Consider the following 12,171-nt stretch of genomic DNA (forward strand, 5'->3'; position numbering starts at 1 on the left):
CTGCCTAGGACCCCTGCTCCCCCAGGGACCCTCAGATAGCGGCACATCACGCAGCTGCTATGGGTCCTCTGTGAGGCAGGGGGGGCCCGCCTGTCGCCAGCGCCAACTCCCCCACCGCCGCATTGAACTATACCGGTAAAGTTCAAAGCAAATAATGGAGGAGAGAGCGTCACCTGACGCTCACTCTCCCATCATTCCCCACTCTGCCGCTGCGGGTTCACAATGACGTTATTGCGCACTCGCTGTGTGTCAGGCAGTGCAGCTGCCGAGACGGGAGCACAGAGCAGCGCGGGCACGTTGAGAGGTGAGGAGTGTTTTTTTTTGTTTGTTTTTTTTGTAACTATAACAGTGAGTACTGGACTATGGGACCATTCTTGGGGGGGAGGGGGGCTGTGCTGTATACTACATGTCTGTGCTATATACTACATGTCTGTGCTATATACTACATGTCTGTGCTATATACTACATGTCTGTGCTATATACTACATGTCTGTGCTATATACTACATGGCTGTGCTATATACTACATGGCTGTGTTATATACTATGTGGGTTGTGCTATATACTATATAAGCTGTTATATGCTACGTGGGCTGTGCTATATACTACATGGCTGTTCTATATACTACGTGGGCCGTGTTATTTACTACGTGGGCTGTGTTATATACTATGTGGCTGTGCTATATACTATATGGGCTGTTATATGCTACGTGGGCTGTGCAATATACTACGTGGCTGTGTTATATGCTACATGGGCTGTTATATACTATATGGCTGTGTTATGCTATGTGGCTGTGTTATATGCTACGTGGGCTGTGTTATATACTACATGGCTGTGTTATATGTGATCGTGAATCGTGGTATGTGTTAAAGGGGGGGGGCCCACTGAGACTCTTTCGCCCGGGGCCCTCAAAAACCTGGAGCCGGCCCTGCCTGCGCTGACTATCCCTTTAACCCTATACCTGCAGGTTAATAGCGTTTTTTGCCCAGAAAGGTTCCCTCTAATTCTTGTAGGCAGTCATGATTATTCTGTCTATTGCTGTGTCTCATACCCTTTGCAGCACCCCAGTAATGTTCACAAAAATTTGGGTGGGTAATTGGCTCAAATGACATGGATGGAAAGACGAACCCTGGAACCTCACATCCTGGTTGACAAAACCAGGCACCGTAACGGGTGGCTTATTTTAATCTTAACTTTGGAGGGCGCTTCTACACTAGAAATGTTCTCTGACAATCAAGCCCAGAAAAGACCATCATTCTGCTTGGCGAAAGTGTTTTTTTTTTTTTTCTTGGTAGCATTTCAGCTCTGTGACGGCTGTCTCTCTCCGCCCGTTAACACAATTCCTGTTATTAGAACATTGTACATTTCTATCTCACTGTGTCAGGATGTTTTCAGGGCAGAGAGGTTTGGTTCAGGTCAGCAGGTATGACATCTGAGGAGGAAAGGAGGTTACAAAGCGACTCTCCAGCATCTGACAGTTCAAATAGACTTTGGGGACTACATGTAGCAAGTTCATTACCCTCCACACGCCAGCTAGCAAAACATCTGCTAACTATGCTGATGTTTCCTGTCTGCCTGTGGGGGAGGTTCTAGCAAGGATGTAAGCATTCACTGCTCTCCTACACACAGTTGACATGTAACATTCAGCTGCAAAACAAGACGAACATCCAGGTTTTTGAGGTTGTGCAGGGACCCCCAAGGTAATGTCCGCCGAAGGGTTTGATTGGCGTTACCCGGCAGATTTTCTGGGTGTTGCAGTTTTCTAATGTACTGGATGAAATGCAATCTGGACTTGGTGCTCGGCATTTGGTTGAATAGCACAGATTTTATTAGCTGAGAACATGTCTAAGCTTCATTTATGCAGTTACTATGGCTATGGAAAGGCAAAACGAGACAGATGTTGCTTTGTATGAGATTTTACATAAAAGGACATTACATAAAGGATGCAGGAGTAATGGCTATAATTGCCACTCTGCCTATATAATCTTCTTTTTCCTGTTGCCTTAATCCACAGTGCAATTAGATATGGTATGTGCCCCCCTAGTTCACCATTGTAAAAGCGGAAACCCTGGTAGAAATCAATTGAGGAAGTTGTGCATCTTGCTGGGGGTCCGTGTTTGTCCCCAGGGGATAGCTGTGGTCAGTCTGTGCTACAGTAACCACCCTGGCGGTCAGCACTACCATCGCTATACTTCTCATAGTAGAACATGCAACTGCTGAAGAGGGGGTTAGACTGTTCTACTTTTGGTACCACTCATATGGCAGCTTGGCTGGTATTCTTGACCCTTTTACGGTATTATCTTTACACCTCCCTGTTGCATTCTGTAGTAGATTGTGGTAATACAGATTATTTACCAACCATTGGTACCAACCATAGACCACTACTTCAGCACAGATAGCCACATGTGTAAGGGACTACAAGTGCTACAAAAGACCAAGCGAGCTGTGTACCGAGACCGTTCTAACATGCCCTTGTTGGGGGGGCATGCATGCATGCCTTGTTGGGGGAGATCCATGCATGCATCTCTGAAAAAAGTGAATGTGTCTGATAGATGAAACTCAAGAGCTGTCCTATTCTCTTCTTCTTTTTGAATAAGACTCTGCCATTGAAGTCTATGGAGATTAGTTATAAAGGGATACTATACAGAAAACCTACTTCTTGCTTCACTGTTACATCTGTGGTTTTATCTGATTTATTGTGTAGAGTCAAACAGGTAAAAGAAGTTCAGACAGTCTGCCTGATTCTGTGTTTTAAAAATGGATGGAGAAAATTGTTCGGTTTGTGTGAATGTAGCCTCAGGCAATGATAAGCCAATTACAATGCAATTTTACCCGCTTTGTACACGCTTCTTTTATTGTTCTCCTTTTTCCTGTTTCTGATCTGTACGTCCATATGACTGCCAAAACTAACTTTTATATGTATAGCCAGCTTTCAATTGCTTTATTTAAACTGGGAGAATTTAATTGTCATTCTCTTATGCCTATTAAAAATGCTGAATGTGGATCCAATGGTTGGGACCATCAATGAGCCAGAAAGCAGGGGTGTCATGTTCTATTAAACCATCACTCAAGCGTGGAGCACTGGAGTGGAGTTACTAATCTAAGTTTTATTGGCGCCACTCCGGTCGGCTTTCAGCAGCTTATGACTTGACGGATCGCTCCAGTGTTTTCTGGGTGATCCGAAGTCACAACTCAATGTAAGTCTGAGAGCCGGAATGAGGTTCTCATAGACTTGCGTTGAAATGACAGCACAGGACAAGAGCGGTGGCTGGTAAGTATAAGACTGGGGCCAGGGAACTTAGATTAGTAGCAGCACTGAAAAAAAAAAAAAATACTGGAGTGGTGCTTTAAAATTTTTAGTGATGGAAAAGGTTTAATACATTCAAGTGTCTATGCCATAAGTCCTCTTATGGAATAAATCATTAGGGTATTAGGTTCACCCACACAGTTTTTTTTTACGTGTTTTTTGGCAGATTCTTGCAACAAAATCCACGTAAGGGTATGTTCACACAATCGATTTCTCCACATCTGATATAAGCACTCAGACGTGGAGAGAAAAGTTTCTGAACCTTGTCCATTCTGTCAGTCCATGAAAACTGGACACCACTCTGATGTCATCCAAGAAAAACGGTCTGATTTATTTTTTTATTTTTTCACAGACCCATAAACTTGCATTGCTGATTTTGAGCTGATACCAAATTTAAAATCGGACATGTCTCCGATTTTTTTAAAATTTATTTATTTTTATTTATTTATTTTTTCCCGTGAACCCCTTGGTCCAAAGGGAAAATTGGACATGTGCACAGCCCCCTATAATATCATTGGTAAGAGTGCTATCCATAAAGACCACGGAGGCACTCAGATGAGAATATCTGTCGTGTGCATGAATCCTAAAAAAAAATCTTCATATTTGCTTGCAGCCCAGTGCTAATAAATGTGGTGATTTGTGGGTATGTTCATTATTCTTTTCAACAAGCTTTACATTCGTTCAATGAGAGAAATCACCTGTAATGCACTTTTTTCTGCACTTTTGTTAAAGTAAGTTAAAAAAGTGTCATGTTAATTTTTGACTCATTTAATGACTTCTTTTGGAAATGGTATATAGCTGAAACGTACCCAAAAAACCTCAAACCATACTGATATACCCCATAATTACCGTAATTCAAAACAAATAAAAATCACTGTTAAAAAAACTGTCAACATACCTAAAAATGGAAGAAAATGGATTCATACTGCCCAATCCACATTCATCATGAATTGGTGCCTGTCTGCATGATTGAAAATCTTTTCTGGGATTATAGTGACACTAGTCCCAGCCACTGGGATCATAACAGTACAGCCGGCCAGTAAAGTGTTAATTGCATGGCAGAAGCAGGAGAAAAGAAGCCTTGAGAATTTTTATTTTTTTTTTTTGCCGTGTGTCTAGCTGCTGTGTGTCTAGCTTCTCTCCTCCTCCTCCTTAATCTTGGTGTGGCTCTGAACTCAGCTGCTGATATGGATATTCAGAGTTTGGCCTCCAGTGTAGATCATCTTGCTGCAAGGGTACAAAGTATTCAGGATTTTGTTGTTCACAGTCCTATGTCAGAGCCTAGAATACCTATTCCGGAGTTGTTTTCTGGAGATAGATCTAGGTTCCTGAATTTTAAGAACAATTGTAAATTGTTTCTTTCTTTGAAACCTCGTTCCTCTGGTGATTCCGTTCAGCAAGTTAAAATTATAATTTCTTTCTTGCGTGGTGACCCTCAAGATTGGGCCTTCGCATTGGCGCCAGGGGATCCGGCATTGCTCAGTGTTGATGCATTTTTTCTGGCCCTTGGATTGCTCTATGAGGAACCTAATCTTGAGAACCAGGCTGAAAAAGCGTTGTTGGCCCTCTCTCAGGGGCAAGATGAAGCAGAGGTGTACTGCCAGAAATTTCGGAAATGGTCGGTGCTTACTCAGTGGAATGAGTATGCCCTGGCTGCAAATTTCAGAAAAGGTCTTTCTGAGGCCATTAAGAATGTCATGGTGGGGTTCCCTACGCCTGCAGGTCTGAATGAGTCAATGACTCTGGCCATTCAGATTGATCGGCGTTTGCGGGAGCGCAAACCTGCGCACTATTTGGCGGTGTCTTCTGAACAGACACCTGAGTCTATGCAATGTGATAGAATTCTGACCAGAAGTGAACGGCAAAATTATAGATGGCAAAATGGGTTGTGCTTTTACTGTGGTGACTCAGCTCATGTTATCTCAGCATGCTCTAAGCGCAAAAAAAAGGTTGATAAATCTGTCACCATTGGTACTTTACAGCCTAAGTTCATTTTGTCTGTTACCCTGATTTGTTCCTTGTCATCTTACCCGGTTATGGCTTTTGTAGATTCAGGTGCTGCCCTGAGTCTGATGGACTTGTCATTTGCCAGGCGCTGTGGTTTGGTTTTGGAGCCTTTAAAATTCCCTATTCCACTAAGGGGAATTGATGCTACGCCATTGGCTACGAATAAACCTTAGTACTGGACACAAGTGACCGTGTGCATGACTCCTGTTCATCAGGAGGTGATTCGCTTTCTTGTGCTGCATAATTTGCATGATGTTGTCGTGTTGGGTCTGCCATGGTTGCAGACTCATAATCCAGTCCTGGATTGGAAAGCAATGTCTGTGTCAAGTTGGGGTTGTCAGGGAATTCATGGCGACGCTCCTGTGGTGTCAATTGCTTCATCCACTCCTTCTGAAGTCCCTGCGTTTTTGTCAGACTACCAGGATGTATTTGATGAGCCCAAACTCAGTTCTCTACCTCCTCATAGGGATTGTGATTGTGCTATAAATTTGATTCCTGGTAGTAAGTTTCCTAAGGGACGACTTTTCAATTTGTCAGTGCCGGAGCATGCTGCCATGCGGAGTTATATAAAGGAGTCCTTGGAGAAAGGACTTATTCGCCCCTCCTCCTCCCCTCTTGGTGCGGGGTTCTTTTTTGTGGCTAAGAAGGATGGTTCTCTGAGACCTTGTATTGATTATCGCCTTCTAAATAAAATCACGGTCAAATTTCAGTATCCTTTGCCATTGTTATCTGATCTGTTTGCTCGCATTAAGGGGTCTAGTTGGTTCACCAAGATAGATCTTCGTGGTGCGTATAACCTTGTGCGTATTAAGCAGGGTGATGAATGGAAGACTGCATTTAATACGCCCGAAGGCCATTTTGAGTACTTGGTGATGCCTTTTGGACTTTCTAACGCTCCTTCTGTCTTTCAGTCTTTTATGCACGACATCTTCCGCGAATATCTGGATAAATTTATGATTGTGTATCTGGATGATATTTTGTTTTTTTCTGATGATTGGGAGTCCCATGTTAAGCAAGTCAGGATGGTGTTTCAGGTCCTGCGTGCCAATGCTTTATTTGTGAAGGGCTCAAAATGTCTTTTTGGAGTCCAGAAGGTTTCTTTTTTGGGTTTCATTTTTTCTCCTTCTACTATTTTGATGGACCCAGTCAAGGTTCAGGCTATTCATGACTGGACACAGCCTACATCTGTTAAGAGTCTTCAGAAGTTCTTGGGTTTTGCTAATTTTTATCGTCGCTTCATCGCTAATTTTTCTGGTGTTGTTAAGCCTTTGACGGATTTGACCAAGAAAGGTTCTGATGTTACTAACTGGTCTCCTGCGGCTGTGGAGGCCTTTCGGGAGCTGAAGCGCCGGTTTTCTTCGGCTCCGGTCTTATGTCAGCCAGATGTCTCTCTTCCTTTCCAGGTCGAGGTTGATGCTTCCGAGATTGGAGTGGGGGCTGTTTTGTCGCAGAGAAGCGCCGATGGCTCTGTGATGAAGACATGTGCTTTCTTTTCAAGAAAGTTTTCGCCTGCCGAGCGGAATTATGATGTCGGTAATCGGGAGTTGTTGGCTATGAAGTGGGCATTTGAGGAGTGGCGACATTGGCTCGAGGGAGCTAAGCATCGTGTGGTGGTCTTGACTGATCACAAGAATCTGATTTATCTCGAGTCGGCCAAGCGGCTGAATCCTAGACAGGCTCGTTGGTCGTTGTTTTTCTCTCGTTTTGATTTCGTGGTCTCGTACCTGCCTGATTCGAAGAATGTAAAGGCTGATGCTCTTTCTAGGAGTTTTGTGCCTGACTCTCCTGGAGATTCAGAGCCGGCTGGTATTCTCAGAGAAGGGGTGATTTTGTCTGCCATCTCCCCAGATTTGCGACGAGTGCTGCAGGAGTTTCAGGTGGATAGACCTGACTGTTGTCCACCGGAGAGACTGTTTGTCCCGGATAGATGGACCAGCAGAGTTATTTCCGAGGTTCATTCTTCGGTGTTGGCGGGCCATCCTGGAATATTTGGTACCAGAGATTTGGTGGCCAGGTCCTTTTGGTGGCCTTCCTTGTCGCGGGATGTGCGTTCCTTTGTGCAGTCTTGTGGAATTTGTGCTCGGGCTAAGCCTTGCTGTTCTCGTGCCAGTGGTTTGCTGTTACCTTTGCCTGTCCCGAAGAGGCCTTGGACGCACATTTCCATGGATTTTATTTTGGATCTCCCTGTCTCTCAGAGAATGTCTGTCATCTGGGTGGTGTGTGATCGTTTTTCTAAGATGGTCCATTTGGTGCCCTTGCCTAAGTTGCCTTCCTCCTCCGAGTTGGTTCCGCTGTTTTTTCAAAATGTGGTTCGCTTACATGGGATCCCTGAAAATATTGTTTCCGACAGAGGATCCCAGTTTGTGTCTAGATTTTGGCGGACCTTTTGCGCTAAGATGGGCATTGATTTGTCTTTTTCGTCGGCCTTCCATCCTCAGACGAATGGCCAAACCGAACGAACTAATCAGACCTTGGAAACCTATTTGAGATGTTTTGTTTCTGCTGATCAGGACTACTGGGTGACTTTTTTGCCATTGGCTGAGTTTGCCCTTAATAATCGGGCTAGTTCTGCTACTTTGGTTTCTCCTTTTTTTTGTAATTCGGGATTTCATCCTCATTTTCCTCGGGTCAGGTGGAGCCTTCTGACTGTCCTGGAGTGGATGTTGTGGTGGATAGGTTGCATCAGATTTGGAATCATGTTGTGGACAATTTGAAGCTGTCACAAGAGAAGGCTCAGCGCTTTGCCAACCGCCGTCGCTGTGTGGGTCCCCGACTTCGCGTTGGGGACTTGGTGTGGTTGTCTTCTCGCTTTGTTCCTATGAAGGTCTCCTCTCCTAAGTTCAAGCCTCGGTTTATCGGTCCTTATAAGATTTTGGAAGTCCTTAACCCTGTGTCATTTCGTTTGGACCTCCCAGCATCGTTTGCTATTCATAATGTGTTTCATCGGTCGTTGTTGCGGAGGTATGTGGTGCCTGTGGGTCCTCCGGTTGAGCCTCCTGCCCCTGTGCTGGTTGAGGGAGAATTGGAATACGTGGTGGAGAAGATCTTGGATTCTCGTATTTCTAGACGGAGGCTTCAGTATTTGGTTAAATGGAAGGGCTATGGTCAGGAGGATAATTCCTGGGTTGTCACCTCTGATGTTCATGCGGCCGATTTGGTTCGTGCCTTCCATGTGGCTCACCCTGACCGCCCTGGGGTTTTTGATGAGGGTTCGGTGACCCCTCCTCAAGGGGGGGTACTGTTGTGAACTCTGTTTTCAGGCTCCCTCTTGTGGTCACAGGTGGTATTGTGTGACTTTTGTTTTGGGCTCCCCCTGGTGGCTTTGTTTGTTATCCTGCGGGTCTGTGGCTGATCAGCTGCCTCGTTATTCACTTGGGAGTTTCCTATTTAGCTCTGTTTCACTTCCACTTGTTGCCGGCTGTCAATGTATTCAGTGCTATTCTGATTTCTTCTGACTACCTTGCTACCAGTCTCTTCAAGAGAAGCTAAGTTTTCGTTTTGTTCATTTTTTGATCATCTGTGTTCGATATGTTTCTTGTCCAGCTTGCTAATATGTGATTTCTCAGCTTGCTGGTAGCTCTAGGGGGCTGAGTTTCTCCCCCCCACACCGTTAGTTGGTGTGGGGGTCTTGAATTCTCAGCGTGGATATTTTGGTAGGGTTTTTTGCTGACCGCACAGTTCTCTATCTGTTTTCTGCTATCTAGTATTAGCGGGCCTCATTTGCTGAATCTGTTTTCATTCCTACGTTTGTCTTTTCTCCTTACCTCACCGTTATTATTTGTTGGGGGCTTCCTATATCCTTGGGGTTATTTCTCTTGAGGCAAGTGAGGTCTTGCTTTCTCTTTAGGGGTAGTCAGTTTCTCAGGCTGCGTCGAGACGTCCAGGATTTTAGGCACGTTCACCGGCTACCTTTAGTGTGTTTGGATAGGATCAGATTTGCGGTCAGTCCAGTTACCACCTCCCTAGAGCTTGTACTTTGCTTAGTAACTTAGCTGGTATTTCCTGTGATCCCCAGCCACTGGGATCATAACAGGTGAGCTGTTACCTTGAGACATGGTTGCAATGTGTAGCAGGGGGCTGCAGGCAGAGAGGAACGAACCTCGACGCGCGTTTCACCTAAGTGGCTTTGTCAGGACGAAGCCACTTAGGTGAAACGCGCGTCGAGGTTCGTTCGTCTCTGCCTGCAGCCCCCTGCTACACATTGCAACCATGTCTCAAGGTAACAGCTCACCACCTTTAATCCCTTTACAGCACTAACTCTGTTGTCTTAATCCTGCTGTTTCCGCTTGTGACATCTCCTGCTAATTATTATGTCCAGGAGCATACTACTGGGGTATTCTCACCATTTTCTCTAACATGTGTACACTTAAGAACATTACCCCAGAGTATGAGTGTGTACTTATGGGTCTGCAGTCAGAGTAGGTTGCTCTAAAAAAACTTTCCATGGTATCTTTAGCATTGTATCCTTACCATCTACTACATGCTATCTTTTAGCTGCTCTTTTTCAAGTACCTGCTTTTTGTCCCAACTATGTCATTTTTGGCTATCATTTGTGCTGTATATTTGATACTTTAATAAAAGTTTATTGGTATATATCCCTGCCGTACCTCTATTTTCTACGCACCTCTGATCTATGACCCTCTTCTCTATACACAGCCTCATACTGCAGCAGCACCTCACTTCTCTCATTTCCACTTCACATCTCTCATTTTCCCCTCACACCTGTCATTTTCCGATCACTCCACTATTTTCCCTCACTCCTCTCATTTTCCACTCACACCTCCTCATTTTCCACTCACACCTCCTCATTTTCCACTCACACCTCCTCATTTTCACCTCTCTCCTCTCATTTTCCCCTCACCCCTCTTTTTCCCCTCACTCCTCTCTTCCCCTCACATGTGCACAGCAACTTCCTGTTGTTAGCATAGCGGTGTAATCTATGAAGCTCCTTCCTTTCCCTTGACGTCATGCCTCACAGAAGCAACTCCATTCTAGACACAACGGAGCTAGATGTGGCCTACTCTGGAGGTGGCAGCCCTGATTGTAGCTGGCAGCGACTGGGATGTCACAGCCGGTGAGTTTTGCTGGGTGGCTTTCGAGGTGAATGTGTCTCCACCCGTGTGCGCTAAGAACGTGGGCCGTGTGGACGGGGCACACACAGCATTTATATATATATATATTAGATTATTACTTGTTTAGACTAAAGTATCTCTTCTCAACCTTGCTCAGATATGCGTATGTTTTCACGCCAACAAGTGTCATCAGTATTTTGGGTCAGAGTTTCATCAGTGTTTGGTCAGTGTCCATTTTACCATCAGTGATTTTTACATGTCGATAAATAAGTTTCAAAGCTTCCCCTATACATTACACTGTTAATTATGGTCTGCACACTGATGGCACACAGTCCGCAAAGAAACACGGACACGTGAACAGCCCCAAAGACTATGCACTGTGTGCATAATTATTAGGCAAGTTGTATTTTGATCACATGATACTTTTTATGCATGTTGTCCTACCCCAAGCTGTTCAGGCTTGAGAGCCAACTACCAATTAAGTAAATCAGGTGATGTGCATCTCTGTAATGAGGAGGGGTGTTGTCTAATGACATCAAAACCCTATATAAGGTGTGCTTAATTATTAGGCAACTTCCTTTCCCTTGGCAAAATGGGTCAGTAGAGAGATTTGACGGGCTCTGAAAAGTCCAAAATTGTGAGATGTCTTGCAGAGGGATTCAACAGTCTTGAAATTGTTCGGTGATCAAGCTTCAAAAGTTTGGCAATCAAGCGTTTCATGGCAAGTAGCCAACAGGGTCACAAGAAGCGTGTTGGGCAAAAAAAGGCTCAAAATAACTGCCTATGAATTGAGGAAAATTAAGCGTGAAGCTGCCAAGATGCCATTTGCCACCAGTTTTGCCATATTTCAGAGCTGCAATGTTACTGGAGTAACAAAAAGCACAAGGTCTGTGATACTCAGGGACATGGCCAAGGTAAGGAAGGCTGAAAAACGACCACCTTTGAACAAGAAACATAAGATAAAACGTCAAGACTGGGCCAAGAAATATCTTAAGACTGACTTTTCAAAGGTTTTATGGACTGATGAAATGAGAGTGACTCTTGATGGGCCAGAGGCCAGATCAGTAAAGGGCAGAGAGCTCCACTCCGACTCAGACGCCAGCAAGGTGGAGGTGGGGTACTGGTATGGGCTGGTATCATCAAAGATGAACTTGTGGGACCTTTTCGGGTTGAGGATGGAGTGAAGCTCAACTCTCAGTCTCTACTGCCAGTTTCTGGAAGACAACTTCTTCAAGCAGTGGCACAGGAAGAAGTCGGTATCGTTCAAGAAAAACATGATTTTTATGCAGGACAATGCTCCATCACATGCCTCCAACTACACCACAGCGTGGCTGGCCGGTAAAGGTCTCAAAGAAGAAAAAATAATGACATGGCCCCCTTGTTCACCTGATCTGAACCCCATAGAGAACCTGTGAGAACCTGTGGTCCCTCATAAAATGTGAGATCTACAGGGAGGGAAAACGGTACACCTCTCGGAACAGTGTCTGGGAGGCTGTGGTAGCTGCTGCACGCAATGTTGATTGTAAACAGATCAAGCGACTGACAGAATCTATGGATGGAAGGCTGTTGAGTGTCATCATAAAGAAAGGTGGCTATATTGGTCACTAATTTTTTGGGGTTTTGTTTTTGCATGTCAGAAATGTTTTATTTCTAAATTTTGTGCAGTTATATTGGTTTACCTGGTGGAAATAAACAAGTGAGATGGGAATATATTTGGCTTTTATTAAGTTGCCTAATAATTCTGCACAGTAATAGTTACCTCCACAAACAGATATCCTCCTAAGAT

At 44.5% G+C, this 12,171-nt stretch overlaps 1 protein-coding gene across 3 annotated transcripts in view; it reads left to right on the forward strand.

The window, feature by feature from the left end:
- LOC143765345 (CMP-N-acetylneuraminate-beta-galactosamide-alpha-2,3-sialyltransferase 2-like) overlaps positions 1 to 12,171 on the forward strand; it is a 110,408-nt gene that overhangs the window by 17,027 nt on the left and 81,210 nt on the right. Inside the window, exon 1 of one of the 3 annotated variants that reach the window (XM_077251908.1) lies at positions 1,564 to 1,699. The exons of the other annotated variants lie outside the window; for them this stretch is intronic. The gene's annotated coding sequence lies outside the window, so the exon portion shown is untranslated. Of the gene's footprint in view, positions 1 to 1,563; positions 1,700 to 12,171 lie in introns of those variants that run through there. 3 annotated transcript variants of the gene reach the window in all.

The sequence above is a fragment of the Ranitomeya variabilis genome, chromosome 4 (genome assembly GCF_051348905.1).
Source record: "Ranitomeya variabilis isolate aRanVar5 chromosome 4, aRanVar5.hap1, whole genome shotgun sequence".
Lineage (NCBI taxonomy): Eukaryota > Metazoa > Chordata > Amphibia > Anura > Dendrobatidae > Ranitomeya > Ranitomeya variabilis.